This window comes from Mesoplodon bidens, assembly GCF_964165515.1.
Source record: "Mesoplodon bidens genome assembly, chromosome: 6".
Taxonomy (NCBI): domain Eukaryota; kingdom Metazoa; phylum Chordata; class Mammalia; order Artiodactyla; family Ziphiidae; genus Mesoplodon; species Mesoplodon bidens.
The window spans coordinates 10,698,665-10,720,597 of NC_138162.1; the positions used below are offsets into that span (position 1 = coordinate 10,698,665).

The window sequence follows — 21,933 nt, forward strand, 5'->3', positions numbered from 1 at the left end:
CCAGGGCACGAACCCGTGTCCCCTGCATTGGCAGGCGGACTCTCAACCACTGCGCCACCAAGGAAGCCCTATATGTCACAAATTTTGATCTCAGAAAACAGTTTATATAAACCCAAGTGTGGTCTGCAGATAATGAACTTAAGGTTGGGTGTTAGAGATCAAAGAAAATTAACATTTATTGGGTATTCCTTATGTGCTAGGTACTTTGAACATATTCGGTGGGAGTGAGAAGGGTTGGTTATAGCATATAAAGTATCTAAATTTAAGTTTGACTTTGTAATACCTAGTCCACTGTTTCCTTCCCTCCCCATTTCTCTTTTTCCCTTTGATGTGTGTGTCAAGCCTAAGACTCAGTTCCTGCCCTCAAGGGACTCTGGTTTAGTCAGGAACGACAGACAACAAAATTTGATGATATGTGGCTTTTACTACATAATAGTAGTTAGTAATAATAATAGCTAATATTTATTACACATTAAATGCTTCATGTGCATTTTTCATTAAGCACTCATAAAGCCTGTTTGAAAAGATACTATTCCTATCCTAACAGATGAGAGTGCTAAGGCCTGGAGAGGTTAAATGACTCACCCCAAAGTACACAGTGGAGAAACATCTGGGACTTCAGAGCTGCTGTTTTAATGAATCTTCTATCCTGTTTCTAGCTCTCTTGACTGTGACAAGTCTCAGATGCTAATGGAAGAGTTTAAGGCAGTATAAGGATTTATAACATATATAATGGGGCCTTTTATGTACAGAATGAAGACTATTTTCTAAGCGTCATTTGGGCTCTTTTGCATATATTAGAATTATTTTGGATGTAAAGTAGAGTAATTCACTGTGGAATAGGTTCCCAAAGAGATTTCTTCTGAGGTTCAGGATTATTCCACTATGTATTATCAAACAGGTTCTTTCTTGAAACAAATGAAGATAGTTCATAAGATAAGTTCTCTTGGTTTTCCCCTTTATGTCACCTTTCCTTCACAACATTCTGTTTGTGATATTGGTATTTCACATTCATAACAGTTCCAAGAGCCTTGCTTCCAAAGCTTCAGCTGAATCTGCTAGATCACTGCAAGATCACGTCTCCTGAATGTGGCCTTTTGCTGGGGAGTTCCTTTCTGATAAGAATTCTTTTGAACAGGGTGGGGGTGGGATGAGATCCAGAGTTTAGGCTGAGCTTCATCCCCTTGACCTTTGCCCCTATTTCAGAGTTTATACTGACTTGATAGAGATTCCCTGTGGAGCCGAGAGTTTAGGACTTGTTTACAATTGATGAAAAGATAGTTGCATTCAAAGGCTCTTGTTGGATCCTTGGATAGTCATGAATCTCTGCCATTATCTATGGTGGGTTCAGGGAATGCTTGAACATCTGGGTCTGGAGATATGTAATGGATGACTAAGAAGGAATGAGAAGAAACTCTGAAATTAGATAGGTTGCTGAAATTATTTCTGTGGGTGCAGTATTGCAGTAATTTTGAGAGCAGAGAAGGATTCCTATAAACCTGTGCTTTATTTCATTTTTTTAAAAAAAGCTGAAAGTGGTTGTTTAAATTCAGTATATGATAGCAAAGGGGGATGTGTGGGAATTCTCTTCCTTTTCTGATGTCTCACCAAGGAGAAAATTTGCTGTGTTAGGCAAATGTATTAGGTAGTGCAGGGAAACCCTGGATTATTAAAGCCACCCTCTTCATAGTTATACATAGTTTTACAAATTGGTGTTTTCTCTCAAAATCTTGGGGTTCTCTAAGTATGTTGAGGAGAGTATAGCAATTCAGTCCCAGATGAGTCTTCATAAGCCTTTTCTGGGCATACAGGTCAGTTAAGACTCTTAGCTTCTGTATCTGAAGTTACATATCTTTTTTTTTGTTGGTCCAGTATTTGTTTTTGTAGATTTGAATCTGAAAGAAAAGATAAGCATCTTTTTTTGAAGGGTGCTGACAGTATGAACCAAAATTGAATAGATACATCCTCTGTTGGTAAGCATAAGAAAGGATAAACTGCATGAATAATAAGATTCACAGTGAAAATAGTGTTATATCGTTTTCACCTTAGCACAAAATTCCATGTGCTAAATGTAGTCTGGCTTATAGATGTATTTTGTTTGACTAACTGGATGTTTAAATAAAAGCATGTTAGTTGTCAACATTTAAAACCTGCAAGAGTTTCATAAAAATTTCCATTTCTGGCCTTCTTGATAAATTGGATGGTCCAGCACTGGGCCTGGATTTCTGTTGATACATGGCATCTGTTGGCTGGAACAGAGTAGTGGCTGCCCTCTTTAAATGAGCATGCAGACTCAGGTTTGTCACAAACCCACATGGCCTCCTTCATCCATTTATGTTTCCTTCCAGTCTTCTCTAGGTATCTGAGTTTGCAGTTCCTACATTAAAAAATGATAATTAACAGTGCAGATGAAGGTGTGGGAAAACGGGAAGTCTGTGAGTATAATCTAACAATATCTGTCAACACTTAAAATGTTCGGGTTTATTCTTGCAGATTTAGCAGTTTAAAATTAAAAATTTTTAAATTTAAATTTGCAGATTTAGCAGTTAGTACATCTGGATATTTATCCTATAAGAAATGAAAGGTGTGCAAAATGTATATTCACAGATACTCTTTTCAGCATTTATAATAGCAAAAAAGGAACAGCTCAAAAGTTTAATAGGGGACTAAAATGGTTTGTAGTTATCCATGTAATAGAATACTATAGAATCATTAAGGAGAAGGTAATTTTTAGTCTGGAAGAAGATACACTGAAGTTAACAGTGATATCTTTGGGCAGGTGGTATCACAGAGTACCTTTCACTATTTCTGTTTTAATTTTTATAAATTAATTAATTTATTGGCCACACCGCAGCTTGTGGGATCTTAGTTCCCTGACCAGGGACTGAACCTGGGCCCCCGGCAGTGGAAGTGCAGAGTCCTAACTACTGGACCACCAGGTTTTATCCCTTAATTTTTTTTTTAAACAAGGCTCTTGTATTAAGAAATGAGATATATATTTTTTAAAAAATCTGTGGCTCTCATTTCAGCTGCCAAGCTTCCAAGCTATTCTGTCAAATTGAGTCACCCAGGCTACAGCTTTCCATTTAGATGGTAGATTTTACATTCAGAATTCTCTTACCTTGAAATTGCTCTAAGGAATAGGAACCTGTATCCTCAAGTATCCGGAACCATCTTGAAGCCAAAAAACAGGATAAAAGCTTAGAGCAGCATTTTCAGGCTTCTGCTTGCCACCCTGCCTCCATTCACTAATCAAGCTATCAGAATTGGCCTCCTTTTTACCCTGCTATCAAGAATGTAGGGAGCCTTAAGTAAGCTTCTCATATGAATTGTGCTGTCCTGGCAGTTGCAGGTCATGTTGCTGCAAGTGACCCTAATGGACACGGTGTGGTGCAATGGAAAGAACATGAGAGTTTGCATCTTGGCTTTTGCCAGTCCTTGCTAGTGACCATAGGCAACCTGTGAAGGTCAGTTTCTTCATCCATAAAACAGTAATAATCCCTATTAGGGGTTGTTTTTAAAAATAAGTTAGATAGTATATGTGAATTACCAAGTATTTAGCTGCTCTAGCTGTTACTCCATGTTTCTTTGTTCCTGAAATACATGATGAAGGGTTTCTAACTTTTTCGGCTAATACTTAGTGAGCGTTCACTGTATGCTAATGGTTTTAAAACATTGTCTCCTTTATTCTTTCAACTCTATGAAGTTGTTCTCAACTCTTGTTCTCCCCATTTTACAGATAAGGAAACTGACAGTTTAACACTTGGCTAAGGTCGCAGAGCTGTTAAGTGGCAGAGCTGAAGCCTGTATGATTCCAAAGCCAGTGTACTTTTTATCTTTTTAAAATAGTGGTATGATTTACGTACAGTGAAACACACAGATACTAAGTGTAACGTTCAAGCAGTTTTCACAAATGCATGTACCCTTGTAATTCATGTTTCATCAAGATACAGGACATTGCCATCCCTTCAGAAAATTCCCTTATGCTTTTTCTCAGTTGATGCCACTATTCTGCCCCAAGAAGCAATAACTTCGGATTTCTGTCATGATAGATTAGTTTGTCTGTTCTGACATGTCTTATAGATGGAATCATACAGCATGTGCTTTATTGTGTCTAGTGTTTTTCAGCATAATGTTTGAGACTCATCCATGTTGTTGCAGGTGTTAGTAATTCATTTCTTTTTATTACTGAGTAGTATTCAATTTACTATATCATAGTTGATCTATTCATCTGTTGATACCCGGGCTGTTTCTAGTTTTGTACTATTATGATAAAGTAGCTATGAAAATTCTTGTACAATGTTTTTGTGGATATATTTTAATTTCTCTAGACGTATCTAGGAATTGTTGGGTCAGATGGTAGATGTATGTTAAACTTTTTATGAAATTGCCAGTTTTCCAAATTGTACATTTTACAATTCCAGTAGTATGATTTCTAATAGTTCCACATCCTTGTAAGTGTTGTTAACTTTTAAATTTTAGTTATTCTAGTGAGCAGGTAATGGGACCGATGTGGTTTTAATTTGCATTTCCCTGATGACTACTTATATTGATTATCTTTTCATACCCTTATTGGCCGTTCATATTTTGTCTTTTAGAAGTGTCTATTCAAAGTCTTTTGATAATTAAAAAAAATTGTGTTCTTTGTCCTATTATTGAGTTGTGGGTATTTTTTATTATGATACAAGTCCTTCATCATATATATATGTTGTGAATATTTTCTTCAAATCTGTGGCGTTCTCTTCTACTTTATTGACAGGATTTTTTTTTTTTTCGGTACGAGGGCCTCTCACTGTTGTGGCCTCTCCCGTTGCGGAGCACAGGCTCCAGACGCGCAGGCTCAGCGGCCATGGCTCACGGGCCTAGCCGCTCCGCAGCATGTGGGATCTTCCCGGACCGGGGCACGAACCCGTGTCCCCTGCATCGGCAGGCGGACTCTCAACCACTGTGCCACCAGGGAAGCCCTTGACATGATTTTTGATTAACAAAAGTTTTACATTTTTATGAAGTTCTATTTATTAATTTTTTCTTTTATGATTAATTCTTTCTGTATCCTCCCTAAGAAATCTTGGCCTAACCTGAGGTTGCAAAGGTATTATTCTATGTTTTCTACTGGAAACTTCATGGTTTAGCTTTATTCAAGTTAATTTTTTTGGTATGGTGTAAGATAGGAATCAAAGTCTTTTTATATGAATATTTATTTGTTTCAGCACTATTTGTTGACAAGACTTTCCTCATTGAATTTTTGATGCACTTGCTGAAAAATAATTTGATCTTTATACGTATGATCTACTTGTAGACTCTGTTTTCTTCCATTGACCTACTTATGTGTTCACTAATACCACAGTGTTTTGAATACTATAGTTGTATAGTAAATCTTGAAATCGGGTGGTGTTAGTCCTCCAACTCCATTTTTCCTTTTCAGAGTTGTTTTAGCTGTTTTGGCTCTTCTAGGGTTTTGTTTTGTTTTGTTTTAATTTCGTTTTACATTTTAGAATCAGCTCATCAAAAAAAAAAATTTTTTTTTTTTTTTTTTAGTGAAAAGGCTGCTGGAATTTGATTGGATTTCATTGATCTTATCAATTTGGGTAGAGTTGTCATTTTAGAATTGAGTCTTCTATGAATGCAGTATATTTTCCCACTTATTTAGAACTGTATTTTTTCTCAGTGATGTTTTTAAAAAGATTAGTGTTGAGATCTCGTGCATCTTTCTTTAAATTTATCCCTAAGTAGTATGTTTTTTTAGTGCTGTAGTAAATGGTATTATTTTAAAATTTTATTTTCCAATTGTTTGTTGCTAGTATATAGAAATGCCATTGATTTTTGTATATTGAGATTGTATCATACAACATTGTTAAATTTGTGTACTAGTTCTAGTAAGTTTTAAAAATAAATTCTTTGGGACTTTTTATGTGTACAACTATGAATAAAGACAATTTTACTTCTTCCTTTTTAATGTTTACGACTTTTAGTTTTCTTACCTTATGGCATTGGCTAAGATTTGCAGTCCAATAGTAGATAAAAATGTTGAGGATGACATTCTTTTTTAAAAAAATTTTTTAAATTTATTATTTATTTATAAATTTATTTATTTTATTTATTTATTTTTGGCTGTGTTGGGTCTTCGTTGCTGTGTGCAGGCTTTCTCTAGTTGTGGCGAGCAGGGACTACTCTTTGTTGCGGTGCACGGGCTTCTCATTGAGGTGGCTTCTCTTGTTGCGGAGCACGGGCTCTATGCACGCGGGCTTCAGTAGTTGTGGCATGTGAGCTCAGTAGTTGTGGCTCGCGGGCTGTAGAGCGCAGGCTCAGTAGTTGTGGCACATGGGCTTAGTTGCTCCGCGGCATGTGGGATCTTCCCGGACCAGTGCTCGAACCCGTGTCCCCTGCATTGGCAGGCGGATTCTTAACCACTGCACCACCAGGGAAGCCCGAGGATGACATTCTTGTTTTTGATCTTAGAGGGAAAGAGTTCAATATTTCACTATTAAGAATGATGTTAGCTATAGTTTTTTTCTTATTATTTATTTTAAAAAATTGTGGTGAAATATACAGATCAAAACATTTATTATCTTAACCATTTTTTAAGTGTATGGTTTAGTGCCGTTAAGTACCACACTAGTATTGTTATGAAACCATCACCACCATCCATCCACAGAATTCTTTCTATCTTGCAAAAACGAACCTGTAACCATAAACAGTATTTCCCCATTCTCCAGACTCCGGCACCCACCATTCTACTTTCTGTCTCTATGAATTTGGCTAATCTAGGTATCTCATATAAGTGGAGTCATGCTGTATTTGTCCCTTTGTGGCTGACTTCTTTCACTTAGCATACTGTTTTCAAGCTTGATCCATGTTGTAGCATGTCAGAATTTCCTTCCTTTTTGAGATGGACTAATATTCCATTGTTTGTTATATACCACATTTTGTCTATCCATACATCTGTTGATGGATACTTGGGTTGCTTATAGCTTTTAACTATTGTGAACGTTGTGAATAATGCTGCTGTGAATATTGAGTGTACAAATAGCTCTTCAAGTCCCTATTTTCAGTTCTTTTGGGTACATAGCCAGAACTGGAATTGCTGGATCATATGGTAATTCTATTTTTAATTTTTTGAGGAACCACCATACTGTTTTCCACAGTGGCTGTATCATTTTACAATCCCATGCAGCAGTGTACAAGGGTTCTGATTTTTCTGCATCCTCCTATTTTCTGTGTTTTTGATAGTATCACACACACCCAATAGTAGTATCTCACTGTGGTTTTGCTTTGTATTTCCCTAATGATTAATGCTGTTGAATGTATTTTCATGTGCTTATTGGCCATTTGTATATCATCTTTGGAGAAGTGCCTATTTAAGTCTTTTGTCCATCTTCTAATCAGGTTTTTTTTTTGTTGTTGTTATTTTGTTTTTTGTTTTTTTAATTCTAAGATTTCTTTATATATTATGGATATTACCCCTTATCAGATATATGATTTGCAAATATTTTCTCCCAGTTTATGATTACCTTTTCACTGTTGTGTCCTTTCATATACAGTTGTTTTAAATTTTGATGTAGTACAATTTACTTTTTTTTTTTTTTTTTTTTTTTGCGGTATGCGGGCCTCTCACTGTTGTGGCCTCTTCCGTTGCGGAGCACAGGCTCTTGGACGCTCAGGCTCAGCGGCCATGGGTCACAGGCCCAGCCGCTCCGTGGCATGTGGGATCTTCCCGGACCAGGGCACGAACCCATGTCCCCTGCATCGGCAGGCGGACTCTCAACCACTGCGCCACCAGGGAAGCCCACAATTTACTTATTTTTTCTTTTGTTGTCTGTGCCTTTGGTGTCATAGCCAAGAAATCATTGCCAAATCCAGTGCCAGGAAGCTTTTCCCCTTTGTTTTCCTTTAAAAGTTTTGTGTCTTACATTTAGGTCTTTGATCTATTTTGAGTTATTTTTTGTATAATATGGTATAAGATGATGTTCACATTCATCCTTTTGCATGTGGATATTCACTTTTGCCATCACTGTTTGTTGAAAAGATGGTCCTTTCCTCATTGAATAGTCTTGGCAACCTTGTTGACAGTCATTGACCATATAGGTGAGGGCTTATTTCAGGGCTTGCTGTTCTGTTTCTTTTGTCTATATGTGTCTCTTTATGCCACATTTTTTTTTGTTTGTTTTGTTTTAAGTTATGTATGTTTCAAAAACTGTGGATTTTTAAAATTATTTATTTATTTATTTGGTTGCACTGGGTCTTAGTTGTGGCAGGTGGGCTCTTTAGTTGTGACATGTGAACTCTTAGTTGCGGCATGCATGTGGGATCTAGTTCCCTGCCCAGGGATTGAAACTGGGCCCTCTGCATTGGGAACGTGGAGTCTTGGTAATTCAACTTGGTAATATTTATTGTAGATTTTTGTGATTATGTTCAAAAGAGTCAAAGCCTATATCCTTAACCTCAGTGTCATTTTGGACATGTTCGCTTTTATTTGTGTGAGTTTTTATTAGTTTTTTGTGTAGTCTTATACCTACTAACTGGTTTTCTAGATAGGTTTAGGCACTCTCCTTCTGCTTCAAATTTGAAGTCTCCATCTAGTGGTCTCTTCTGAGAGCATAGTGGTGAGAAGCTGTGATGATGTATTGGCATTTATTCCCACTTAGTCCACTAGGTGGCAACAGGCACTAACTGAAGAGCCAAGAGCAAGGAATCAGACTGAAAAACGGAAAACAATGCTTGTAAAACTCATAATTAAACGGAACAGAAAACCAAGTTTTTCTGAAAAGTAATACTGCTGGCCCTCAAGATATGAGAGATGGAGTGAGCCTTTAGCTCATTCTAAGAGCATGTTTGGAAACTCTAATTAATATTATATGGGAATCCATTCTGCTGCCTTCCTTCCATTGCCTCTCAAACTTCAAAATCTTGGCTTATTCAGTGGCTATCCAGTTGCTTTTTTTTTTTTTTTGAATATTGGGGGATGGGGGAAAGGTGATATAGCTGACCGTTAATGCAAAGAGATCTGAGTTTGGGGAGTCGGGGCAAGAAGGATGTGCTCTTATATCCAAGAGCTGACAATCTGCTTCCAGGGAGACTGCAAGAAGAGGCATTAATAGCTCCGTGCTGTCCCTTGGGTCTGAGACTTCTTTCCTTGGGCATGAAGAAGAGTTTTTATGAATGTTATAGTCAAAGGTGTGGGTTTTCCTTATAAAAATGGAAATTGGGAGAACAGAAATTTTCCTGAATGAGGATTTGTTTAAGATAGTAGTGAAGGAAGAAGGTTGTTTAAGGGGATGTAAGATTCTAAGAAGCCATGAGTAGAATTATCAGGCTGTGAAAATTAAAAGATGATGGGTGGGGTGAGTTTCTAATGCTCCCTGAAGTAGTTAAGAAGAGAAAAGGTTTGGGAGGACAACTAGGCTGGAAGCAGAGTGACCTGGCAGCCTGTTGCAGCTTGCTTGATTATGGCAATGGATGCCAACTTTTTTGACCTCAGTGACTTACGTAGGTTAGAAACACAGCTGACTTAGGCAGGACCCCATTATCTACTTAACCTTCCTATTCCTGCTTTCCAGTTGAAAATTCATTGACAATGGACTATTAACGTGCAAATAAATTTGGAGGATGGATGATAAATGTGCATTAGCAATTGAGGTATAGTTCATATTTGAAACATGGCATATACTTGTCAAAGTCTAATTACAGTACTAGAAGATTTTAAAATAAGGATACTGTTGGTGTACTATCATACACAGCATGTATCAAACTAATTTGAAAACGATGATGCTGAATGAGCCATAATGAAGATTAAAAAGCAAGAATAACAGTAATTGAAAACTACCACTAATTCCCTCAACAGTGATAATGGAGTTCAGAGAACTGCAAGATTTCCAGTTGATTTTATGTGTGTGTTTGCAGTAGGATCTTTGCACCATTGCCACCCATTTTGTGGCAGCCAGGCTTATTAGTAGAATGCTAAAGAGTCTCTTGTTACTTTTAGTTTATAAACACCAAATTTTATTGACAGTCCATTAACAAGTTACTTATAGCCTTTATTCATAAGTAGAAATGAACTGAACATCAGTCACTCATAAGATGGATGAAAGTTGGATTAATATACCATGAGGATCCTTTAAATTCATACCTTGAGAATCATGGGGCTAAAAGATTGGGAAGGAGGAGGAGAAGGTAGAAAACAGCCACAGGCTAGCTAGAAGAAGGCTCAGTGCAATGGGCCTTTGGAGCTAGGTGTGAAATAGAAAAAATATATGTCTTCTGTGACTTAAAGCAAAATCTCACCATTGTGTGTGAATGTGTGTCTTCACTATGTATGCGTAGATGTTTATGATAATGGCTCTAATACTGCTGATAGAATTACTACTCATGTGATCAGTCCTACTGACAGAATTATTTGTTACGTGAGTCTAACACCAAATGATTCTTCTAGGAATTGTTTTTCCTTATGTTGAAGGGTAATCAAGAAGCAAGTAAAATCCTTTATGTAATGATTTTGTCCTGGGATTTTTGTTGATTGTTTTTGGTGTGTGCATTATTTAACATCTCAGCTGTCCAGGAATTTTTCAACATAACTAGGATGCAATAAAAGCCAGGCCCTAAACATCATTTTCATCAAGATAATCTTAATTGTGAAATCTAGTCTCTGTCCCTTTGTTTCTCTCTGTCTCTCTTTCCCTTTGTGAGAGGTTTTGTTAGACAAAAACTTAAAATTAAAATACCTTAGTCACCCTTTCCTAATAGTCATGATAATTTTGACCCTTAATTATCTTTCACCAAAAATATATTCTCTTAAGTTTTATAAGTTAAGTCTGACCAGTTAGTTTCAACCTCTGATCTTTGTTTTCTCTTTTGAAATACCTTGGATAAAAATATCACCGAGCAAACAAACCTCAAAAGCAACATTGGTAAATTAGTGGAAATGATCCTACAAATGCAGATGAAAGATAACAGGGTAATTTGAAAAGCTTCAGAAGTACAGTGGGACTAGAAACAAGTTTGGAAGAAATAGGTGTTGATTGGGAGTTGATACGGCTGCTCACATGTTAGTGATGTCGTGCTGTCATGTAAAAAGATTGCTGCCCGGCAGGAATCACTCTTGATTAGTTTTCTTGATATACTTGGTGCCATTTAGATCCTAAATATTAGTGATATGATTTTTACCTATTGTTTAGTATGTACAAGTTTAATCAAGCTATTATAGAAAAGAGCTACCTTTAGTGGGGCTTGCCATATGTCAGATGCCGTGCTAAGCACTTTATTCTCACCTTATATAATCCCCATCACAACTCTGTAGTAGGTGGTAGTTCCCAGATGAGAAGCTAAGGCTAAAAGGTTAAGACCACACTGCCTTTCATTCCCCTGTTCATCATAGCCAAAGCAAACTTTAGAGCTTTGAGAATATGATCTAGTCTTAGAGGTTTGTAAAGAAACTTGGCATAGTCAGAAAAACATGAGTTGAACACAGGGAGCTGTATTATGGCAAAGTAACACACGAAAGTGTGTGAACAGTGTTGGTGCCTGGGAAGTATAGACTGGTAGCAAGGGAGGAAAACCAGAGGTGTTGACTCAGGTAGTTAAATTGTAAGAAAGACACTCTCCTTAAGCTAGTTTAAAATGGGTACATTGGTGGAAAATACAGGGTTTCTCTTGGGGTCCAAGGAGGGAGCATTCAGTTGGATTTCATGAAGGAGCAAGACCAGGATTTCTTTCCCATCTCCCTGTGGAGGCTTATCTCTGCTTCTCTGGTGCTTCTGTTTCATATTTCTCTTCTCGTTCAGACTGATACTCTTTGCTTCTGTGTCCATGATGGAAGATGGCTGCCCCTGATTTGCCCTGCCTTGTCATGTCTTTCCAGCACCCATGCTCAGCACAGACTAACTGAAGCATTTGTGTTCAAATCTTAAATACTCAGGAAAGAGGATAAACCCAGCTTGGTGTCCAGATATCCATTTACCTGGGGCTATGGCCACTGACTATTCAGTAGAAGCTGCAGGTGCATTCTAAGGAGAATATTAATAGAGCAGACACATTTTCTGATATGATAGTTTCAGTCAGGAAACAGGTAGCTTGGAGATTGTAGAAACTCCCCAGTAAGTCCGGTATTTGAGGGATAGTGCAAAGGTAGGGCAAATTCAGGGGCATGGTTGATTAGGAATTTTTTGCTAGCCCTGGGGTGGGAAAGGATGGGGACCTGGCAACTGCAGTGAAAATCCAGGCATTAGGTAATGCTTGAAGTTTGGCAAGTAGAAAAGATACTTTCAAACCACTCAGTTATTGGCTGGGAGTTATAAGCGTGCTGATGGCTTAATTGCAGTGGCCAGGGCCACTTGTAGCCCTCAGTGTACCTCACTGCATAACCCCTATTTGAGTACCTACCTGGTGACAAGATCTGAGGCTGTCCAGGTACTCTCACCCTAGCCATGATTGGCTCTGGGGCTGGTTCAGATTGTATACACACATAGAAGGTACTAGTGACTCCAACAGTTAGGGCTTTTGGTAGTGGAAACTGAAGATAAGTCTTTGATATTCAAGTTTTTGTATTGTTGCCTTTGGGATTTGAAAATCATTCCAATATTCCAGAGTGACTTTATTCCTCTGCCTTCCTCAGGAAGTTTTTCCTCCTAAGTGTATTTTGGGATTGAGTTGTATTTGAGCAGTTTGTTATGGTACTTGGGTCTAATTTCAGGAAAATAGACTGGAATTCAGACTAGCTGTTTGGTTTCACCAAGATTAGGATTTTATCACTTATGAGATTTGTAAAAACATACCTGAGGAGGAGATTCATTTCTGGCACGAGTGAGTGAGAAGGTCAACACAGCCTGTCCCCAAAAAGCAACTGTAAAGCTGAATAAAACCATCAACAACAAGCATAGGCTTATAACAAATTGAGAAGTAATCAACCAACTTACCATAGCTCATGTTTATTGAATACTCCATGCAGAATATACATTCTTTTCAAGTACACATAGAACAGTCTCTAAGAGTATTCTGGGCCATAAAATAAGTCTAATAAAATAAAGGTTAAAACGCCCCACGTGATCATCTGAGTAGACACAGGAAAAACATTTGACAAAATTCAATACCCATTCATGATAAAAATCTCCCAACAAACTAGGAATAGAAGGCAACTTCAGCAATTTGACCAAGGACATCTATGAAGAGCCTAAAGCTAACATAATACTTAATTGGGTAAATATAAGTACCTTTCCCCTAAGATTGGGAATAAGGTAGGTAAGAATGTGCTCTTACTACTTCTTTTCAACATTCACTGGAGGTTCTAGCTAGTACAGTAATGTGAGGGTTAGGGAGGAAGGCATCTAAACTGGATGTCTTAAAACTGTTTTTATTCATAGGCGACATAATCCTATATATAATCCTAAATAATTCACACAAAAAAACACAAAACAAGTAGAACTAATTCAGTTTAGCAAGGTCACAGGATACCAGATCAATATACAAAAATCAGTTGTATTTTTATAGCTAGCAACGGTCCAAAAATGAAAGTGAGAAAACAATTCCATTCACGATTGCATCAAAAGAATAAAAATACTTAGGAATAAATTTAACAAAAGAAGTGTAAGATTTGTACACTAAAAACTAAAATATTTCTGAGAGAAGTTTACAAAGACCGAAATAAATAGATTGTGGCTCTGATGGACTGTCTATGCTGGTGACACATAATACAGAAAAATGCCTGCATTCAGCCCCAGGTTATAGATTAATAACCTCAGCTAGACATCTTGCAAATACGTGCTTCTGGTTGACAAGTAGGTGAGAATTTGGGGAGTGAGGGAATCTTATCTACTAAAAGTGGGGATAAGCCATGGAGTAGTACCGTCAAAGGCCAGGATGCATTGGGCTGTACTGCTGTGTGCTGTTTGCAGCACATTTTTTCACTGTGCTCTCTCTGAGGCCTCACAACAATCCTGTGAAAATAGGACAGGTATACTTAGTCTCTCTTTCACGGAGAATTAAGGCTTAAGAGGTGACTCACTTGTCCAAGAACACATAACCATGGCAGAAATTGGAATTAAATTCAGGTTTTCTAACTCCATACTATCCCAAACCATTTATTTCTTTTTTACTCTACTGTTTTGCCTCAGCTATTTACAGTCGTCCCTCGGTATCCACAGGAATTGATTCCAGGATCCTCCTTGGACACCAGAATCCGAGGATGCTCAAGTCCCTTATATAAAATGGTGCAGTATCTTTGGTCCTCCACATCTTGGATAGGGAGGACCCACTGTACTGGGAAGAGAAGAGAAAGGGGCATGTGATTTTGATGGATTGTGCATGTATTTTTCAGTAGATTTAGTTAGTCTGAAGAGTAGGAGGGGAAGTTGGGCTACAGTGTAAATTCAGGGGTTCTATAGCAAGTATAATCAAGATAGCTTTGTCCTGATATCTGGTAGATAATAAAATTATATCTGCATTGGAACTCTACTTCATGGCACAGATGGTTTGATATGCTTACTTCAAGGAGTTTCATAAGTTATAAACATAATTGTGTCATAAAACATAAGGGAATTCATTTGGCAATCATTTATGGAATGTCTATTCCATGGAAGGCCTCTTGCAAGATTTGGGATCACCCAGTTGGATCCTATTGAGATACAGCCTGAGAGGAGAACAGAAGTAGGCTGGAATTTGCTTTGTAATTTTCATTCTCTGAGGCCGATGTGTCTGCCCTCCAAAGTGACCACTTCAACCATGGACCTGGAGCCCTTTACTTTCCACTGTCCCTGCAGCTGTGCTTTCTACAGGTACCCTTTCTTAATAAAAATAGTCCATCTTTTCTTCCTTTCCCTCTGTGGATTCTTCCATATGCTTTTCAGCCAAACGTAGGTAGATGTTGCATCTAAAAGAAATCTTTGCTTTTTAAAAAAAGGCGTTTAAATAATTTTTCTTAATTGTTGAAATAGTTCATATTTATTGCCAAACGCTTGGAAGACATAGATGAGTTGTAAACGATAAACTTAAAAATCACCTTTAGGGCCTCCCTGGTGGCGCAGTGGTTGGGAGTCCGCCTGCCGATGCAGGGGATGCGGGTTCGTGCCCCGGTCTGGGAGGATCCCATATGCCGCGGAGCGGCTGGGCCCGTGGGCCATGGCCGCTGGGCCTGCGCGTCCGGAGCCTGTGCTCCGCAACGGGAGAGGCCACAACAGTGAGAGGCCCGCATACCGCAAAAAGAAAAAAAAAAAAAAAAAAAAAAAAAAAAAATCACCTTTAATTCTACAACTTGGAGATTTCAACTGTTAACATTTTTGCTTCCAGTCTGTTTGAACTTCATCACTATCTTTTCTGTTTGAGTCAGTTACACGATGGCTCTAATCCTTTGACCTGGAAAGATGGCCACAATGTTTTAAGTGAAAAAAGGTGACGGAAAATTATGTGTAATTTGTGATATTTTCTCTAAATATAAATACATATATTAATATTTTAAATATCTCTGAAATATCTGGAAGAATAATACACTGAACAGAATGATGCGGGGGGGCAACTGGTGGACTTTAGTTTTCTCTTTTGTATGAATTTTTCAGTAACTACGTAGTAACCGCCCCCCCCCCCAAATCTATTTGAAAAACAAAAAGCAACCGAAGCTCAAATGCCTTTTTGAGATTATCCTTTTCATCCTGTCTCTTCCTGCTGCCTCCCTCTTAGCTTAGCTCTTTTTTTTTTTTTTTTTTTTTTTTTTTTTTGCGGTACGCGGGCCTCTCACTGTTGTGGCCTCTCCCGTTGCGGAGCACAGGCTCCGGATGCGCAGGCTGAGCGGCCATGGCTCACGGGCCCAGCTGCTCCGCAGCATGTGGGATCTTCCCAGACCGGGGCACGAACCCGCGTCCCCTGCATCGGCAGGCGGACTCTCAACCACTGCGCCACCAGGGAAGCCCAGCTTAGCTCTTTTGTGCAACAGATTTCTATTTCTTTTTGTCTCAGATCTCTCCTCCCTTCCTCCTACTTCATCTGCTTGGTGAATCTTCCCAAAGTCTTGCTTTTGTTATCTCCTTGCAGAGCTAACCACTTAAAGTGGCTTCCTGTTGCACTAATTCTAAACTTTTCTGCCTGGCTCACAAGACTGTCTGTAATTTGTCCTTTTACTTTTTCAGTGCGCCCAAACATAATCTCTGAACTGTTCTGCTCTTGTCCACTATACATGCCACATATTTTCTCTGTTGCAGGTATTTATTTACAAGTCCCATATGCAGGAAACACCCTCAGACTCACATAAGTTCTCCCTTCCTGTAGCACTTAGTTTTATCCAATAGAAACTATAGAGGATTTTGATGGCTAAAATATGTAATTTTTTTCATTGGCATATATAGAGACTACTGATTGTCTGGGTAAATAAATGGCATGCTTGTTTAGTTGTACATTTTTCAAAGAACATGTCAGACGTTCTTTTTATTTATTTTTTTGGCTGCGCTGGGTCTCTGTTGCTACGCGCAGGCTTTCTCCAGTTGTGGTGAGTGGGGGACACTCCTCGTTGCGGTGCGTGGGCTTCTCACTGCGGTGTCCTCTCTTGTTGCGGAGCATGGGCTCTACGCGCACGGGCTTCAGCAGTTGTGGCTCACGGACTCCAGAGCGCAGGCTCAGTAGTTGTGGTGCACGGGCTTAGTTGCTCCGCAGCATGTGGGATCTTCCCGGACCAGGGCTCGAACCCATGTCCCCTGCATCGACAGGCGGATTTTTAACCACTGAGCCACCAGGGAAGCCCTGTCAGACATTCTTTTCTAATGTTTTCAGAAATTTGGAAATAATTGGTGGTTGAAAATAAATACCTATAGGATGCATGGCATCTTGACAAACAGCAATATGTGAATTACCTCCTATGTGTCCACCAGTATGAAAGAAAGAAAAGTTTTTGATTTCTATAAAGACTTCTTGGGTGGGACAGTCATCTGAATTTAACCTTGTTCATTCATTAGGTTCTTTATTTTTAAAGAAACTCTAATGGCTGCTTTCTTTTTTTTTTTTAATTTATTTTATTTACTTTGGCTGCGTCGGGTCTTAGTTGCAGCATGTGGGATCCTCGTTGCGGCATGCAGGATCTTTTGTTGTGGCGCACGGGCTCCAGAGCATGGGCTCAGTAGTTGCGGCACATGGGCTGTCTAGTTGTGGCATGCAGGCTCAGTAGTTGCACCATACAGGCTCTCTAGTCGTGGCATGCAGGCTCAGTAGTTGTGGTGCACGGGATTAGTTGCCCTGCGGCATGTGGGATCTTAGTTCCCTGACCAGCGATCAAAGCTGTGTCCCCTTTGTTGGAAGTCGGATTCTTAACCACTGGACCACCAGGGAAGGTCCTATTCATTAGGTTCTTTAGGTAGGTTTTAGTTTTTGAGAGAACATAAACTCAAGTGCATCTGTTTCTATAAAACATCAGACACAGTTTGATTTGTTTGGCTGCCACAGCATGGTGCAAAGTTTTATTCACTCTGAAGAGAGTTACTCAATAGCAATGTAAGTATGGCTATATTTTTCTGTACTCAGAAGACTAGTGGTAGTATCAGATGGTGGCACAGAAGTTTGGGCAATAGTTGAGAAGTGGATGACATGAAGTGTGGTGGTCAGAATCCAGTGTTAAGTTGGTGGGCTTGGCTTTGCTTCAAACCAGCCTTCAGTGGCTCTAAATACCTGATGAACTTATTATAATAAAATACAGATTGTAGGGCCCTACTTGTGATCTGGGGTAGAACTCAGGAACCTGCATTTTTAAAAGCACCTCTAGATGATTCTGATGTTCAACCAGGTTTGGGAAACACTGGCCTGAACCCCATATTTTTCCTGAATTCTCATCATTTAAAATAAATAAATAAATAAATAAATAAATTTCTGCATGCCTGCGTTGGGTCTTTGTTGCTGTGCACGGGCTTTCTCTAGTTGCAGAGAGTGAGGGCTACTCTTCGTTGTGGTGTGCAGGCTTCTCATTGCAGTGGCTTCTCTTGTTGCGGAGCAAGGGCTCTAGGCATGTGGGATTCAGTAGCTCTGGCACGCGGGCTTAGTAGTTGTGGCGCATGAGCTTAGTTGCTCTGTGGCATGTTGGATCTTCCTGGACCAGGGCTTGAACCCGTGTCACCTGCATTGGCAGATGGATTCTTAACCACTGCGCCACCAGGGAAGTCCCAATTGTCATCATTTTTTGCATTTTTCTTTTGGCTTTGATTTGTCTTTTTAGTTCTTGTCTCACTTCACCTGCACTTCACCTTCCTTCCTACCTCTGAGATAAAAAATTTCAGAAGGCTAAGTTGACAAGCCTCTTCTGCTGCTGCCTTATTTAATTTGACTTTTGCTATGAGAATCTGTTTCTATCTCAGACATATGTGTATGATAAATTATTCATGACCAAGGCATTTGTTTTCCTGTCATTATCATGAAAGATTTAGTGGCTTATCTTATTTTAAAGGATTCAGAGAGTTGATACTACATTTTAATTTTTGCTAAGAGAAATGAAGTGAATCTCCCATCTCACTTTTTTTTTCTCTTAATCGAAGGATGTGGGTTGCAAAGGTCAGAATGAATGGACCTTATAGTTTTGGTCAAAAGAGAATATTTAAATATATTTGAACAATAATAACCAAGGTGTTCATACTAAGGCATATAACTGTATAGTTAATATAACTATAACAAGGTTGTTGTCGAAGGCTATCTGTAATGTATATCTGAGTGAAAAAGCAGATTGTTTGGGAGTAAGTATAAAATGAGGTCGTTTTGGGGAGTTCCCTGCTGGCCTAGTGGTTAGGATTCTGGGCTTTCACTGCCGTGGCCTGGGTTCAATCCCTGGTCAGGAAACTGAGAATCCTGCAAGGCATGTGGTGCAGCCAAAAATAAAATAAAATAAAATAAAATAAAATGAGGTAGTTTTTGTTTTAAGCCACCCTCCAAAAAACCACAGAGTTGTGGTATGTATCTATTTATATGTTCATGGATAAAGGTCTTCAAGGAAATAAAATAAATATTTAGTTTACTTATGATATTTATCCTTTTAATGATAGATAATACAATAAATAGTTTGTTATAATTATATTTATTATTTTAAACAAGTTATTAAACTGATTTATTATAGTTATAGGTGATTTCCATTGAGGAAATGATTGCAGATGATGAGGAAAGAGATTTTCAGTTTTTATTTATTTCTTATTTGAATTTTAAATAATGAGCATGTGATTCTTTTACATTTAAAAATTATGAAAACATTGTTTTTAAAAATATGGTATGATGTTTAGTCTTTCTATAAAATATTTCCTTAATTCTAAAACATAGTTTTTTTAAAAAAATAAAGGGGGGGGCGAAGAAAAGTATTAGGAATTTAGAGGGCTTACTCTGTATTAGAACCAAAGCCTTTAGCCAGTACATTGGAGACAACAGCAGCTCCTACCCAGCACAGTAGCTGATACACTTGGGTGATTCTCTACACAGGATTTTGCTTCCCTTGGGTTGTTTGGTCCGCAGTTTGCATTCATTGATCAGTGAGTTGACTCAGACTCAAACCCACCGACAGCAATGAATGTTGAGTGCAGCCATCAGTGTTTCAAGTTGGTGGAGTTGCCCTGGCCTGTCCCAACTCCTGGCTCTTCTTTTCCACGCTGGATTTTTGAGGTCTGGTTCTGGCATCTCTCTTAGTAACCAGCCGTTGAGGATCCACATAATTTTTTTTTTTTTTTTTTTTTTTTTGTTACGTGGGCCTCTCACTGTTGTGGCCTCTCCCCTTGCGGAGCACAGGCTCCGGACGCACAGGCTCAGCGGCCATGGCTCACGGGCCTAGCCGCTCCGCGGCATGTGGGATCTTCCCGGACCGGGGCACGAACCCGAGTCCCCTGCATCGGCAGGCGGACTCTCAACCACTGCGCCACCAGGGAAGCCCCCACATAATTATAGATAACATTGACAGTAGAGCTGGGAGATTCTTAAAGATGGAGAAACTGTGGTTCAGGGAAGGGAAGGAGCTCTTGGAAAAGCTAACGAGTAGCTCTGTGACTACACAGGCAGTGCTTTCATACTGGTAGGTATAAACAAGAGCTGAGGACCCTATTTCTTTCTCTCTGTTTTGAACTGAGAATTACGAGTGCCTTTCAAAGTAAATTAGCACAGATTATGCTTTGGGTTAATAATAATAATAGCTTACATTTATTGAGCATTTTTTGTGTGCTAGGAATGGTACAAAGCACTTTATATATTATCTTACTGAATCTCAAAACTCTATGAGGTAAGGATACTTATTATCCCCCATTTTATATATGAGAAAACTGAGACTCGGACACTTGCCCAGGGTCACACAGCTAGTTAGGGAGTTCTGAGCCAAGATTCATCCCAGATCCTTCTGACTCCAGACATGACTTTTTACTTGAATTTAACGAACATTGAAATCAGCTTATGTGTGGATGGAAATGGTGAGGCAGTTGCTGCTTTCAAACAGCTCGTATTCTAATGGGGCTGTCAGAACTTAACCACATTAACCGTAATTGGAGGTAGAATGTGTTAAGAACTGTGCAGACATTGGACAGTTCTGTGCTATTTTTGCTTATTAAATCCTCCCCTTGTCCTAATTAAAGGTTTTGAGGGGACATGGGAGAAGTGGCAGTAAAATACTTAATTGGATTTTACTCCAAAATGAAATACATGTTTTTAATAAATCTATTCTTGCTACGTCCAATTTCTCACCAGAATGGCCTATTTCTAGGAGACATTTAAAAACATTAGGTAGTATCATGGAGCTTTCCTTATCTTGTTGAAATGAAACACTTGTTTGTCGAAAACACAACAAAAATCAAGGAACAATGGGCAAGAGAAATAGAGGGGAGCTTTTAAAAAATTAACTGGACCACCTTTGGGGGATGGGGAGCGGGACTGGTTTTGGTGATCTAATGTGATATGTGAAGGCACAGCATGCTCCTTTGCTTCAGGAAATATAGTGTTGTCTATAAGGACCCCAAGGTACAGTCAACGGTCGGTGGTTTTTTCAAATCCCAAACTCACCGACAGCGTTGAATGTTCCTTGGAGTCCTCTGAAGACTGGGTCCTGGCCCTGGCAGCCCTTCTTCAGCCTGCACCCATGTTTCAGGAGCCAGTGAGCCTGAGAGACCACTGCTGTTGGAGCCTCTCACATTCTTTTCCAGGTTTGAAGTTGCGAGTGTTTAAGAAATCACTTTGTGTACAGCGCAGAGCTAACAAACTTCAGGATTGTGAGGCTGCAGTTATTTATATATAAGCAGACTCAAATGGATATCTGAGAAAAGAGCTTTGAATAGTATTATTTTGTAATTCTGAAAATATCAGATATCCCATTTTATAGTAGTACTTTAATTACTAAAGGGCAAGGATAAGAAAGAAATTAACATATATTGAGGACTTACTGTATACTGGGATTTATATATTTTTATCTCCTTAAATTCTCAACATACTTTGACCTCATGAGAAAGCTGAGCCTTAAGTGATTTGCTCAAAGTTACATAGCCAGGAGCCAAGGTTGCAAGCTAGACCTTGAATACTGGACTTTATGATAGCAAAAACTCACTGATCGTACTGCCTCCTCCGTTGACCACCACAAAACTTACTGTTGTATATCTGGGGGCAGGACCTTCAGTGAGATCTAAGTCAAACAAGTAAACATCCTCTTCTTGTTTGCCTGTAATAATAGTAGGTGAAATGTTTCATAGAAGAAGATTAAAAAAATTGACCTTTATAATTGGTGATCTCTCTAGCTGAGATCCTGGATCACCAAGTTACCACAGAGGTTCAGGGGTAGTCTATTTTCCATATTGAAAAAGCAAAAAATAAGAACTCTACCACCTAATAGAAAGCCTGCATTTCCCCTTAGTAAGGTTCACAGAGAGTAACTAAAATGTCAGGTGCCTTAGCTTTTGGCAGAAATGGTACCAGTGCATTGTAGACATACTGGTTATTTTTTATTGCCTGTTGAGTGTCCTTGATGAAAAATTT

At 38.9% G+C, this 21,933-nt stretch overlaps 1 protein-coding gene and 1 long non-coding RNA gene across 3 annotated transcripts in view; one reads left to right on the forward strand and one right to left on the reverse strand.

Moving 5' to 3' along the window:
* The window catches only part of NR6A1 (nuclear receptor subfamily 6 group A member 1), a 209,601-nt gene that overhangs the window by 36,199 nt on the left and 151,469 nt on the right, over positions 1-21,933 (forward strand). The window lies entirely within an intron of this gene.
* The window catches only part of LOC308618724, a 41,519-nt gene continuing 30,683 nt past the window's right edge, over positions 11,098-21,933 (reverse strand). The window contains exons 3-5 of the long non-coding RNA XR_014016076.1: positions 21,549-21,619; positions 15,224-15,339; positions 11,098-14,857 (exon numbers count right to left, since the gene is read on the reverse strand). This is a non-coding gene — a long non-coding RNA (uncharacterized lncRNA). The remainder of the gene's footprint in view (positions 14,858-15,223; positions 15,340-21,548; positions 21,620-21,933) is intronic.